General features: G+C 42.9%; 1 long non-coding RNA gene across 1 annotated transcript; it reads left to right on the forward strand.

The window, feature by feature from the left end:
* The first annotated feature begins 43 nt into the window (after window positions 1-43).
* LOC306975366 lies at window positions 44-4454 on the forward strand. The gene is made up of 3 exons (XR_013793698.1): window positions 44-159; window positions 1844-1878; window positions 4391-4454. It is a non-coding gene; the product is annotated as an uncharacterized lncRNA (long non-coding RNA).
* Window positions 4455-12684: the final 8230 nt, after the last annotated feature.

The raw sequence follows: 12684 nt of genomic DNA on the forward strand, positions 1-12684 counted from the left end.
TTTCAGGAGGTCCTGTTTCAAATGGAAAAGGGATTACAAACACCTACATCATCGCCGGAGCAGTGGCGTCTCTGCTGGTGCTGCTGGTTGTTGCTGCTGTGGTGCTTTTCAAAATAAAATCCAAAAGGAACGCATCACCAACGACTCCAGACGCTCCAGGTACAGTGTGTCCTTTATATGTTAGGGAATAATCAGCAAAATGTTAAAGTTGTTTTCCCTGGAGTTTTGGAGGAAGCACTGACTAATAACACATCAAGTTTACTCTCAGCACTTTGTCTGTCTTGTTTTTTATCCGACTCAGAAGTGCAAACAGTTTTTCTAAACCTGTGCAAGAAACATGATGCAAACTTGACTTTTTAAAACTTTTAGCCATGTTATAACATTGTTCCCTCGTCAAAAACAGACGTATGAGTCATATTCCACACAAAAACATATTAACACTAATCCGAAACTAGCAACCCACAAATCCCCAAAAGGAAAAAATCTCAGCATTGAAAGGTTTTGCATAAACGTACAAATGATTCACCAACTTGTTTCTGAATAAACTGGGCATCTGTAACTTAAAGGGACTATACAGAGTTTAAAAATGTTAAAATTAAGTATTTTCCTCCCCCTACATGTTCCTCCATGTCCTAATGTGTAGAATGAGCTCAGACCTGTTCACCACAACTGCCTCTAAAATTCTGCACTGTCACTCAGAAAGGTCTTAACCCTCGTGTGGCCTTCACGGGTCAAAATGACCCGCTGTCATGTTCACAAGGGGGTGACACAAGGGGGCGCCCTTCCAACCGTCTCAGTGTAAACGTGAGTTGACTTTCTTCAGAGTGAGACTTTAGGTCAGACACCATGAGTGACAGTAACATGAGGCTAAACACAGTGAGCTCTTTGTTTGCAGTAAAAAGGCTGAGGCCTCATTGCTCTTCAGTCACAGACTGAGAAGTGAAGAAGGAAGTCATGGAGCTTCTGCTTTAGACAGAACTTCAGACTTCTGCTGCATGTAAGAGTCATATCATATTCTGAAACTCAAATATGTAGTAAAAACATAATATATGGATAATTAATAATGATAATTGATCATTTAAATGATAATAATTAATAAATATATGGATAATTTAGAGTAAATAAAAAAAATTTGTTTAGATACATGATTTTCAAATATTTTCTTTTTTGTAATTGTAATAATAATTATCCATATAATGAGGCCTCAGCCTTTTTACTGCAAACAAAGAGCTCACTGTATTTAGCCTCATGTTACTGTCACTCATGGTGTCTGACCTAAAGTCTCACTCTGAAGAAAGTCAACTCACGTTTACACTGAGAAGGTTGGAAGGGCGCCCCCTTGTGTCACCTTCCATCCAAATGCCCGGAGCATGACAGCGGGTCAAAATGATCCGCGAAGGCAACACGAGGTTATTTCGGGTCTGAAGTGTCGTCATGCACGAGCTTCATATAGAAGCTGCAGTTACACGTATGACCTGAGGTGGCAGTAGTGAGTATAAAATGGCCAACTTGCATCCAGGCAAAAGTGACAAAAATGTGTTAGAAACCCGACTAAAAAGCGATGGGGAACATTTTTTTTTAAATGTGACAACGCAAGGAAAAATAACCATTTACATGAGTTTTGTAGGTCTTTCAAATGAGGTGTTACACTGGGATGTCGCCTTATGGAATTGGGTGTTGGGTTCTATCAGGATCGTGAACAGAACTTGGTCACTCATTTAGTTTTAAAAAAAAAAGTGCTGAATGTGTTAAAGCCAGACTTATCCAGGACACTTTAAAAAGGTAAGTTAATGAGATTATCTTTATTATAAACTCTAAATATTTTCCTCTTTTCTGTTTGTAGACGACCCTCTGTACCAAGAGCCGGCAGATCTCGCGGTGAGTGTAAACTTTATAACCCCATGGATTTTTTAATGTAAGTTAGTTGGACTCAATAGAATAAAGTTTTGAGTAAAAAAAATATTAATGATGACAGAAAACTCACCAAACATTTTCCATCTAGTACCAAATTTTGGGGGATTTTCACGATTCGATACAATAACGATATTTTCCGATACACCGATACTTTGATACTCGATATTTTGCACATAACCAACAATATGTGACTATCTTTAAATAAACATGCCGTTTTTAAGCTTTATTAACATGTTGCTTGATTCATTTCGTTCATTAACCTCTTACCACCCGCCTAAACCAAATGCATTCTGTCCTCTTTGGTTATGATATAGGCCTGTGTAACACCTCATTTGAAAGCTAAGACCCACAAAACTGATCTTTTTCCTCGCGTTGTTGCTGTGTTGTGTCACCTTTTGTATGTCTTTCTTTTTTTCTTTTTTTCCATTTTTGTCACTTTTTTGTGGCATTTTTGTTTAATTTTTGTCACATTTTTGTTGAGTTTTTGTCACATTTTTACTTAAATTTTTGTTGAATTTTTGTTGAATTTTTGTTGAATTTTTGTTTAATTTTTGTTGAATTTTTGTTGAATTTTTGTTGAAATTTTGTTGAATTTTTGTTGAATTTTTGTTACATTTTTGTTACGTTTTTGTCACATTTTTGTTACATTTTTGTCACATTTTTGTTACGTTTTTGTCACATTTTGTTGAATTTTTGTCACATTTTTGCTGAATTTTTGTCACATTTTTGTTGAATTTTTGTCACATTTTTACTTTAATTTTTGTCACATTTTTGTTGAATTTTTGTCAAATTTTTAATTTAATTTTTGTCACATTTTTGTTGAATTTTTGTCACATTTTTGACACATTTTTACTTACATTTTTGTCACATCTTTGTTGAATTTTTGTCATGTTTTTGTAGCGTTTACATCCGTGTTTTCTTCTCATTTTTTGTGGCTATTTTGGTGCTTTTGTCCCAAGAAGCTTTCTGATTAGGGTAAAGCCAAACTGGAGAAAATGTGCTCGGTTCAGGTGGGAGTTAAGGGGTTAATATGCAGAACATCTTCCAAAGAATCGATATCGGCAGAGAAAGTATCGGTATCTTATCGTGCCGCACAATTGATTTTTCAAGTTTAGAAAATCTGCTAATACCACAAATCAGGATTCACTTGTGATTTTATCTGGTCAAGCCCTGTTCAGTGCATCCCTTATCGGCTTGTCGCTCGGTATGGCTATGCTAGTTCCTCTGAGCGCCGGTACTTCCTGTCTGTATTCTTTTCCTGGAGTAATAATCACATTTTCTAAAGATTATGTTGTGGGCAGTGAGTTCACGGTAGATGATCATTTACTGAGTGTTCAAATCTTGATGCAACGAGTTCAGATCGGAGACACCTGTGATCATAAAGCAGGGGTAGGCAACGTCAGGCCCGGGGGCCAAATCCGGCCCTCCAGCACAGAACCTCTGGCCCTCAAGATAATTTTGAGAAACATTATGACACAAATCAGAAAGTACCGTAACATTTTTAGGGTTAAATGGGAGAAATACTGTTAATGCACCCAATTAGGTCATATCACGTACAACTCTGGCATTTGTAGAACGTGCACTGGAAAAATAATAATAATTTTAAGGAAGAAATGACAGAAACCTACTCGAATTAAGAGATTCAATCTAAAGTTTGAGTAGATTTGGTCTGGTCTTAGATCAGATAAAACATCCTATCACCAATGGAACAAGTCATTATTCTCTTAACTCAGATTATATTGTATAATTTCAAGTGAAAATTAAATCTTTTTAAAAGTAAAAGTTCATTTGTCTGATTTCAAAGTGGGTTTTATGCTTGTTCCATTGGCATCAGCGTTTGTATCTTTATCTTAGATCAGTCCAAACAGACTCAAATTAAACATAAATTACCTTTATTCAAGCAATTTTAAGTCATTTATCTCATTTAAGATGGCCATTTGTCCAGTGTAGTGCTTTACTTTGGCCTAATATTGGCAGCTTCGCCCCTCAGTCTTTTTACAATGAAAAAAATTGGCCCTCCGTTGCCTACCCCTGGACTAAAGGACTGATAGTTTGTCTTGAAGCTAAAGGCTAACATGCTATTAAAAAAAAAATGAATAAAAGGCACTATTTCAAATTGTATAATGCATGAAATTAATGTTAGCCTTCAGCTTCAAGACAAACTCACCGATCCTTATAAACATAGACGTCTCCTCTACGGAAATATTTACACTGTAGCAAATCGTTAACCTGCAGGAAATAGAAAATACGAGGATTTGAACGGGTCGAAGCTAATCTTAATGGAAATTAATACGGACAGGAAGTACTAGCGCCCACAACTTCAGCTCAGAGGAACTAGCGTAGCCACATTGTGCAACAAGCCAATTCTTTATGAAAGTTTTGGAGGCAGTGCTCCCTCTGGTGGTGCGTGTAAGTCTAACAGCACAATGAGTTTTTTAATTCAGATCATGTGTAATATGTTTGATTATTTCCTCAGGTGGACCCGGAGAGCGGTGTGACCTACGCCACGATCGACCACGCCACAACCAAACCTAAAAAACAGGTATGTGTTTTGTCTCAGCTCTCTGTAACGATGATTATCCTTTTAGACACTGGAAGTTTGCTGATGTGAACAGGTGGTGGTGGTGGAGGACACGGTGACTTACGCTGCGGTTTCCATCAAGACATCGCCCGACTGCAGCAACAGCGCCATCTACAGCACGGTCAACAAGACGAACGGACTCACCAACGCCTGAACGCGACGCGGCTGCAGCTCGGATTACGTGATGTTTGTAGAAGAAACCGCCATAAAGATTTCAGGTTCTCAGAGCCGTGGGAAGATATTATAGCTATAGGGGGTGCTGAGGGACAAAATAGACCCCAAAAACGCTTATTCCGTGCATATTTCCTATTAATTCACATTGTCTGCAGTTTGCAAAGTATCCACCAGGGGGTGCTGCAGCGCCCTCAGCACCCTGGGTTCCCACGGCCTTGCAGGTTCTTGTTTATTAGTGACTCAAAACTCCAAATAAACAAATCCACCAAACCTCCACAAAAGCAAAGACGTACAAAAGTATTTAGAAACGCAATGTGGAACAGAAACCACAATGCAGTTTGCAGAAAAAGGTTAAAAAAAAAAAAAAAGAAAGAAAAAAACTCAGCTGTACCGGGAGAGAGGGAGGTCACTTCCTGTTTTCACATCGCCATGGCAACAGTCAAGTGCGGTAATTGTAAAAAATTACTATGCAGGCCATTGCTGCTGTATCATAATGCACTTTTATGTGAGAAAATAGTTTTGTTGTTTTTTTATTCAGGGCTTGATGTGAACTTTTTTTTTGCTCGCTGTAGCTTTAAGGTCAGCACACACTGCACGACTTTTATGCCCGATTTCGCTCTAATTCTCAGTCGTGCCGAGTCTTCTCGAGTCACGTCTAGTCGAAGGCGGTTACACAGAGTCGGGTCGTGTAGTGTGGGGGGGTCGTGTAGTGTGGGGGGGTCGTGTAGTGTGGGGGGGTCGCGACTGGACTGACGTTCGAGTCGTGTAGTGTGGGCGGTAGAAAGACGCGACTAGACTCCAGTCGTAGGAAATCAAACATGTTTGATTTTTAATCCCGATTTTGGACGCACGGGAGAAACAGGGGTGATTTTACCGACACAAATGTGAATGACAGAGAGATATAAAGACAGGATAACACCACCGTGCCTCCTTTTTTCACTTCTCTGTTAAACCAGCGGCACAAACAACTCATTTCATGGCAACAGCCCCACACACGAAACAGCACAATTTTACATCACCAAAAGTTCACGACAGCCACCTTTTCCAGCTACATTTCAACCACGAACAGAGTTTAGCGGCACTTACTGAGTTTGGAGACGAACTGCTCAGCTTCACCTAGCTGCTAACGGCGGCTAGCCTCCCCGCTTTCTCCTCCGTCTCCTCCATCTCTGGGCTGAGGTCCGTCTCCTTTTCTTATTAAATCCACTGAAATACGTCCCGCTTCTTTGTGTCGCTCACTTTTATCTCCATTTGACAGAACTGTAGCCAAGTTGAAGCTTCGTAGTAGCAGTAAGCTAGCGCTGCGGTGTTGTGACATTGTTGACACCGTTGACCAATCGGGACCCGCACACGTTATCCCACGCTCACAAACACAGGCCTGTCTTTGCGGATTTGGGGTCAGTTTTTGAAGCCGGAGAGAGGACAGACGCGCAGTGTTATAAAACATCAGCTGTTTGTCAGAATCGTGTAGTGAGTTCGCTCTTACGAGTCTCAGTCGTTAAGTGTGAACCCCCAGACGTTCTATAATCGCACTGAATCCAGTCGTGTAGTGTGGACCCCCCATTCAATATAAAATCGTTTAGGACTAGAAAAGTCGTGTAGTGTGTGCTGACCTTTAGCCTTTTTGAAATGTTATGATTTTTTGTTGGTAATTTTTTACTCGTCACATCATTTATTAGACCAGGAGTGCCAGAAGGTACTGAATGTAAACTGTGAGTTCACTGTGGATGAATTTAGATTTATTTAGTCAGTTCAGTGTCATTCTGTGAGTCAGACCGGTTAAACATACTTGACTTTAAAGAGCTTTGTTTTCGGGCGGATGATTAAAGGAAAGTCTGTATGAGGAAGTAACTGCTGTAAATGCAATGCTCTGTTTTTCCTGTTATATTTAGAAATGGTGCTGTAACTTCCTCTGCACTCATCACCCACACACTTCTCTGTAACGGGTCACTTTAACTTTTAACTTTCCGAATGATGTACAGTGTTTTGGATCATGCACAATTGATCATCAATTAAAAGCGAGTTGTTCTCATGTTGGTCATTTTATTTCTTGTTAACTCACCAGGTTTGCACAATATGTTAATGATTGAAATGAAATAAGTTTTCATGAAATCCTCAGTACTTGGGTTCTCCAGGCTGTGCTCAGGGTTAAGGCTGGAAACTGTTTACGATATCGGTCACGGAGCCCTGGAAGTGACGTCAGACAAAAACCAATTGGGGGGTGAAAGTCAAAAACCAATTGGGGGGTGAAAAAAAATATATTTTTTTTTAAAGAAATATAAGAAGATATATATATTTTTTTTAATTGTTTTATATTTCTTCAAGTGAAGATATTACTGCGCAGATTTCGAACTACTGCCTTCCAATATAGTTTGCCTTTATCCACATTGTTTAATTTTGTGTAATTATACTTTTATAGTGTAACTTCATGTAACCATATTTAAATAGGGAAAACGTGGAAGAGCTTGGTAGCTTCTATCGTCACCTTGTTTGGAGTTATAGAGGAGACGAGGAGAGGCTAAATGCTAACGCCGTCTGTGTTTACGTGACTGAGGACACGCATGAAGACCAGACAGGTACACATGAACTCGTCTCAGCTCAGGTAAGAACATGGCTGCATCCGAAACCATCAGATTGGTAAGAGCTCTTGCGCCAAACCGGATGTGCGTCAGCGTCCGCCATGACAAGATGCTTCCGAATTGGTCTGTCAGTTAGGAAGGAGTTAGGAAAAGGAGCCTCGATGCTAACTATCATAGCCAATTTAGCATAGGGACCTCTGGTGCTAACTAACCGGTGATTAGGAGCTATGTGCCATCCCTGCACTCTACCAATAACTTTAAAGAAGAAGAAAAACAGCTGTTGGTGACGTCACTTCCCTTTCCCCTGTTTAAGGATGGACGGAGGCTGCGTCTGAAACCATCGAATTGTAGCCTCTAAGCCAGGGGTGGCCAACTAGTCAGAGACCAAGAGCCGAAATTTTCAACTTTGATCCTGTGAAAAGCCACAAAGGCACCGACCATTAGCGAGATCCCGGGGCTTTAGTTTATTGTGATTAAATAGAATGTGACCGTTTTATTTAATCACAATAAACTATCATTTTATGCCTGGCCTTTTTCTCTTTTTTTTTAATAATTGTGTTAGATTGAATGGTTTTACTCCTCACCAAGATTGAAATACATGTATATTAACTGAAATTGTGTGCTTTCTGCTCTGACTGAGACAGAATTAGATTTTTTTTTTTTTTTTAAGGCTGGGGTGTGTTTGTATGTGGGGCCCTGCCCACTGAGCCCCCTTCTCTGATTGGCCCCAGCCTGTGCGCTCCTGCAGCTCGGTCCTGACTGGACTGTGCAGAGAACGCACTCTCGGCTGCACAAAGTTCATAAACTTTAATCAGGAGCCTCTGGACGTCTGAGAGTCTTTTTATGTTGCATTTGTTACAGTTTCAGTCACATGAGAAAGAAAAGTCATGACTTTGCGTATTTTCCGCGTTACGATGTCGCGCTTCGCATCATAAGAGCTCCGCTTTTTTCCATTTCCTAATTTAGATCTTTTTCTGTGAATATGAAGCCAAATTACATCAAATAAAGAGTAGCTAATCAGAAACCTGAAAGGCACAGAAGCTGATCCCAGAGCCACGATCTGCCTGACTGTTGTTTAACCGACATCCTGCTGTGAGTGAGGCTGCACAGGCACCTTTTACACACTGCCTCCAAAAGGAGAGAGATACAGACTCTCATGTGTGTAGAGATGGAAACAGGGTCTGTAGGACGATCGTTGGATTTTTGGTCAAAGACTGTTACAGTTTATGGGAAATATTTACCAATTCTTTTGCAAAGAGCCGCACTGTATTAAACATATCCAATCATGCAAAGAGCCGCACTCTGATTGGCCAAGAGCCGTGTGTTGGCCACCCCTGCTCTAAGCACTAACACCAGCAACTAACTCCTAAACCTTTCATGGGTCGACTGTTAGATCTATGCAGTTAGTGAACTAGAGCTTCAGCAGCATTTTGAACAATCTGTCCGTCCTTAAACAGAGGAAAGGGAAGTGACATCACCAACAGCTGTTTTTCTTCTTCTTTAAAGTTATTGGTGGGGTGCAGGCCAAACAAAAGTGCATGTCGCCCCCTAGTGTTCAGTGTCCAACAACAACAACATAGTGTCCAAACAAACAAAATCAAATCAAATCAAATCAAATCAAATTCACTTTATTTATCCGTTAGGAACTTCATTTGCAGGAGAAAAATAAATCCAAATGATCCAAACATTTCCCTTTAGTCTTATTTTATTTCAACAGCTGTTTCTTAAAGCTACAGCAGCAAATGATCCATGTGGCTTAAGTTTCTACTAAATGAAAACAAAAGCATTTAATCTGTTTCCTGAGTTTCCTCTTTAACACTGACATGTGACTGAGCTGTGGGGACGACAACATGGATTTATCACTTTTATAAAGTTTGGCTTGTGCAGAATCTTATTTTTTAATTTTTAATTATTATTTTTATTATTAAAGGGTGGGGCCGAGGGGGGTGGGGGGATTTGGCGCAGTGGCTTATGGGATGGCACATAGCTCCTAATCACCTGTTAGTTAGCACCAGAGGTCCCTATGCTAAAGTGGCTATGATAGTTAGCATTGAGGCTCCTTTTCCTAACTCCTTCCTGACTGACAGACCAATTCGGAAGCATCTTGTCATGGCGCACGCTGACGCACATCCGGTTTAGCGTAAGAGCTCTAACCAATCTGCTCGTTTCGGACACAGCTAAATTGTTCAAAATGCTGCTGAAGCTCTAGTTCCCTAACTGCATAGATCTAACAGTCGACCCCATGAAAGGTTAAGGAGTTAGTTGCTAGTGTTAGTGCTTAGAGGCGATCATTTGATGGTTTCAGACGCAGCCCATATCTCAGTATGGAAAAACAGAGGCCTGTTCCTTTAAAGGGACTATGAAAGGTTTTTGAACATATTAAGAAGGAGAACATCAGCTGCAACTTCATCAGTTCTATAATCATCATTTTATTTCAGTGAAGCAGCAAAGAAAGAAATGGGCAGAAAAGAAGTCATTTGTATATGAATTTTGAAGCTGCTGACAGGAAGTGACATAGAAGTAGGTAACGCTTGTTTTTTGTCATGTTTTCAGATATTTTTTGTTTCTTTTTCTTCACTTCATCATCTGTTTGGTTGTGCGCTCTCTTCCTCACTGCTGGTGGAACAAAAGTGCGTAACGTTGCCAGAGGTTCACACATTTCCTTCAGTGAAACTTTCCGATGCCGCCTGAGCTGCTTTACACTTTCATATATCTAGGACAAAGTTGATTTCATGAAATGTCACGCAGCAAAACTGTCAATAGTTTCACACTTCACACACAATCCACACTTTCTTCCTTATAAGGTGAAAGAGGCGGGGACATAATATGTGAATTAGTCCTCACACCAACCTCAGACACAGGTGGGGATGATTTTCCACTGAAGAACGGATCTGGTGCTGTTTCCTGACCCTGCCTTTGTAAGTAAGGATTTTAAGTCAATAACATTAACAAAATGGCATTAATGTAAATCTATGGGACACGACTTTACACCAGTGTTAAGTGTTAAGTGTCTGACAACTTATTTTACTTTAGTTTTAGTCTTTTGATGAAAATGTCTTTTAGTTTTAGTCAAGCTTCAGTCCGTTAACTCTCTTTACTGTTAGTCTAGTTTTAGCCGACTAGAATTGCATGTTGCAAGTTAAAAGCACTACTTGATCTTTTGCCCTCCTTTAGTATCTTTTAAGACACTGTATCTAATTTCAAAGGATCTGTATCCATTTCATGAACTTGCAGTCCTCGTTTTGAAACATTTCTGAGACCTTGACAATGAAAAAATGTATGAAAATAAAAACACTGTTAATTATTCATGGGGCAACGCGGCACAATGTTTACATTTGATCCCCTTGAGTAGGTGTGTGGATAAAATGTTCAAACTCAATAGAAAGGCAAGTAAATGGTTTAAGTGGAAAGATGCAGCAACCCCCTACAACATGCAATGAAATGTGTGTGTATATGTTCAGTATGAAGAAAGTTGCAGCGTTCAAAATCAGCATCCATCTTTAGTCCCAATGCAAAGTGACTTATGAATGAGATTTCCCTAAACGTGAGGCTGGTCATGTTCTGTGTAGGATGAAGCAGCGGTTCGGCCCGGGTGGTGTGAGTGAGGAGAGGTCAGAGTCCGGGTGGAGTGAGTGAGGAGAGGTCAGAGTCCGGGTGGTGTGAGTGAGGAGAGGTCAGAGTCCGGGTGGAGTGAGTGAGGAGAGGTCAGAGTCCGGGTGGTGTGAGTGAGGAGAGGTCAGTGTCCGGGTGGAGTGAGTGAGGAGAGGTCAGAGTCCGGGTGGTGTGAGTGAGGAGAGGTCAGAGTCCGGGTGGAGTGAGTGAGGAGAGGTCAGTGTCCGGGTGGTGTGAGTGAGGAGAGGTCAGAGTCCGGGTGGAGTGAGTGAGGAGAGGTCAGAGTCCGGGTGGTGTGAGTGAGGAGAGGTCAGAGTCCGGGTGGAGTGAGTGAGGAGAGGTCAGAGTCCGGGTGGAGTGAGTGAGGAGAGGTCAGAGTCCGGGTGGTGTGAGTGAGGAGAGGTCAGAGTCCGGGTGGAGTGAGTGAGGAGAGGTCAGTGTCCGGGTGGTGTGAGTGAGGAGAGGTCAGAGTCCGGGTGGTGTGAGTGAGGAGAGGTCAGAGTCCGGGTGGTGTGAGTGAGGAGAGGTCAGTGTCCGGGTGGTGTGAGTGAGGAGAGGTCAGAGTCCGGGTGGAGTGAGTGAGGAGAGGTCAGAGTCCGGGTGGTGTGAGTGAGGAGAGGTCAGAGTCCGGGTGGTGTGTGAGGAGAGGTCAGAGTCCGGGTGGAGTGAGTGAGGAGAGGTCAGAGTCCGGGTGGTGTGAGTGAGGAGAGGTCAGAGTCCGGGTGGAGTGAGTGAGGAGAGGTCAGAGTCCGGGTGGAGTGAGTGAGGAGAGGTCAGAGTCCGGGTGGAGTGAGTGAGGAGAGGTCAGAGTCCGGGTGGAGTGAGTGAGGAGAGGTCAGAGACCGGGTGGAGTGAGTGAGGAGAGGTCAGAGTCCGGGTGGAGTGAGTGAGGAGAGGTCAGAGTCCGGGTGGTGTGAGTGAGGAGAGGTCAGAGTCCGGGTGGAGTGAATGAGGAGAGGTCAGAGTCCGGGTGGTGTGAGTGAGGAGAGGTCAGTGTCCGGGTGGAGTGAGTGAGGAGAGGTCAGTGTCCGGGTGGTTTGAGTGAGGAGAGGTCAGAGTCCGGGTGGTGTGAGTGAGGAGAGGTCAGAGTCCGGGTGGTGTGAGTGAGGAGAGGTCAGAGTCCGGGTGGTGTGAGTGAGGAGAGGTCAGAGTCCGGGTGGTGTGAGTGAGGAGAGGTCAGAGTCCGGGTGGAGTGAGTGAGGAGAGGTCAGTGTCCGGGTGGAGTGAGTGAGGAGAGGTCAGAGTCCGGGTGGAGTGAGTGAGGACAGGTCAGAGTCCGGGTGGTGTGAGTGAGGAGAGGTCAGAGTCCGGGTGGTGTGAGTGAGGAGAGGTCAGAGTCCGGGTGGTGTGAGTGAGGAGAGGTCAGAGTCCGGGTGGTGTGAGTGAGGACAGGTCAGAGTCCGGGTGGTGTGAGTGAGGACAGGTCAGAGTCCGGGTGGTGTGAGTGAGGAGAGGTCAGTGTCCGGGTGGTGTGAGTGAGGAGAGGTCAGAGTCCGGGTGGAGTGAGTGAGGAGAGGTCAGAGTCCGGGTGGAGTGAGTGAGGAGAGGTCAGTGTCCGGGTGGTGTGAGTGAGGAGAGCAGGGGAGTGACAGAGGCTCTGGGCCAGGTGAGTGACAGAGGCTCTGGGCCAGGGGGAGGGGACGGAAAGTGGTTCGCGGTAGCTCGAAATCTGATCAAAAGTAACGATAATGGACACTCAGCAATATCCGAGTCCTGATCGGGAGGTGTTGTCCGATTCCATTCGAGTCTGTAACCACCTGATCGGGCCCGATTTCCGATCACGTGATCGGATCGGGACAGCCCTAGTCACAATTTATGAAACCA

This window comes from Gobius niger (assembly GCF_951799975.1).
Source record: "Gobius niger genome assembly, chromosome: 15".
Lineage (NCBI taxonomy): Eukaryota > Metazoa > Chordata > Actinopteri > Gobiiformes > Gobiidae > Gobius > Gobius niger.